Source organism: Macadamia integrifolia, unplaced genomic scaffold (genome assembly GCF_013358625.1).
Source record: "Macadamia integrifolia cultivar HAES 741 unplaced genomic scaffold, SCU_Mint_v3 scaffold100, whole genome shotgun sequence".
NCBI lineage: Eukaryota > Viridiplantae > Streptophyta > Magnoliopsida > Proteales > Proteaceae > Macadamia > Macadamia integrifolia.
In genome coordinates, this window is record NW_024868049.1 from 177498 (window position 1) to 179839 (window position 2342).

The window sequence follows — 2342 nt, forward strand, 5'->3', positions numbered from 1 at the left end:
CGGGGCTTTACCCCTCTTTTTGGACCCAAGGCCTACCTCGGTGGGACGATCTGGGCGGACGACATTGTCAGGTGGGGAGTTTGGATAGGGTGGCACATCTATTAAAAGATAACGCAAGTGTCCTAAGATGAGCTCAACAAGAACAGAAATCTCATGTGGAACAAAAGGGTAAAAGCTCATTTGATTCTGATTTCCAGTACGAATACAAATCGTGAAAGCCTGGCCTATCGATCCTTTAGACCTTCGAAATTTGAAGCTAGAGGTGTTAGAAAAGTTACCACAGGGATAACTGGCTTGTGACAGCCAAGCGTTCATAGCGACATTTCTTTTTAATCCTTTAATGTCGGCTCTTCCTATCATTGCGAAGTGAATTGACCAAGTGTTAGATTGTTCACCCACCAATAGGGAACGTGAGCTGGGTTTAGACTATCATGAGACAGGTTAGTTTTACCCTACTGATGTTGTGATAGTAATTCAACCTAGTACGAGAGGAACCGTTGATTCACATAATTGGTCATCGTGTTTGGTTGAAAAGCCAGCGGCGTAAAGCTACCATGTGCCAGATTATGGCTGAATGCCTCTAAGTTAGAATCTAGGCTAAAGAAGTGATGCCAGTGCCCGTCGCCCGTTCATTGACCTGTAGTACAGACCCTCCAACCCCCAGAGGCACATGTCGTTGGCCAAGCCCCCGCAGTGGATGTGTTGTGTGGGCTGCCTTGAAGCATAATTCCTGTCGGGCGATGGGTAGAATCCTTTGCAGATGACTTAAATATGCGATGAGGTATTGTAAGTGGCAGAGTGGTCTTGCTGCCATGATCCACTGAGATTCAACCCCATGTCGCATCGATTTGTCCCCCCATCTTTTTCCCCTTTTCTTTCCCCCCAAATCTTTCTAATTCTACTCCCACACCCTCCTGAGGCTAGGATTGTCCACGCGTGGCCTCAGGTATGCCCCTAAGTGTTAACTGCCCCAACGGTTGCCTGAGTATGGTTATGCGTGTTGCCCAAGTGAAGTGTGCCTATGCATACACATTGAGTGCCACTAAGTGTACATGTTGTCATGACCTGCCCAATATAGGCCCATGGACTAAGGCCATTGGGAAAAGTAAGGTCCAAGTTCTAGAGTTTTCTACAAAGGTGTAGTAACTCTAGATATTTTATTATAGATATTGGTAGTAGATATTTATAGGAGATATTTTGGGACAGATTTCTAGAGTTCTCCACTAAGGAGGTGGGAAGCTTCTAGTTTTCTCCCCAACCGTTGGATGGAGGACATTTGTAAATATCTTGGCCATCCATTGTAACTTGGGGTGCTTATAAATAGGTGTTTCCTCATTTGGAAAAGACACTCACCAAGGACCAACCAAGAGTGTTCAACCAAGCAAGTGAGTTCTCAAGCCTTGTACTCAAGAGCTCTCTAGTGTAATACAAGTTCATTCTTCTCAAAATCACTCTTATGTTCACTTCTTCTCTTCCCAAGTCCCTTAAGGAGGGTGGTTAGGCTGACTTAGTGCTAGTGGGAGTGGTAAGTGCCGGCGTGGTCTCTTTGAGACGTCTAAGGCCATGACAGTTATGGTATCAAAGCTTCAGTTGTGAGGGAGCCAAGTTTGTGGGATAGGAAACAGGTGAGCTAAAACTGTGGAATAGAGATCAACACCTACACAAGTAAGCAAAGAAGGAGCGAAGGCAAGTCCGTCGACTTTGGCATTGTGATGGGGCCTCGCTTAGCTCGAGGGGAGCAAGTATTGGCCGAGAAAAAGTGGTGCCTCAATCTTGCAGAGCAAAGTGGGGAGGATCTCAAAGGTCATGTGGAACTCAGGGAGGAGCTTGATGGCCAGATGGGGGAGCTCAAGGGCTCCCTACAAGGTGCTCTCAACACCATAGTAAGTAACTAAGAGGAGATGGTTGCCACCTTCAAGGCTCAAGTATGCAAAGGGGTTGGATAAGGTGAAAGCTCATATTGGAGAAGAAGTATGGGAAGAGTAGGTGGACAACGGCGAGGGAAGCCACTACCTCTCATGACATGGCTAAAGGAGAGGCACTAAGGCTTAAGTGTGATAAGAGGAGTCAGTTCAAGCTATAGACAAGTGCTTCCTATGTGATGAGCTACATTGGTTGAGGGATTGCCCCAGGAGGAAAGCTCTTAGTGCCGTATTAGAGTAAGAGGGCCTAGAGGAAGAGCCACCTTGCATGGGGTCCCCAATGCAGCGTGGTGCCACTAGGGCCAAGATAGTGGTCAAGGCCCTTAATTCTCAAAAGGGGTTAATGTGTGCAAAAGTGTGCATCAATGGGAATCCCACATAGGCGAAGGTAGATACAGGAGCCACACACAACCTTGCCTT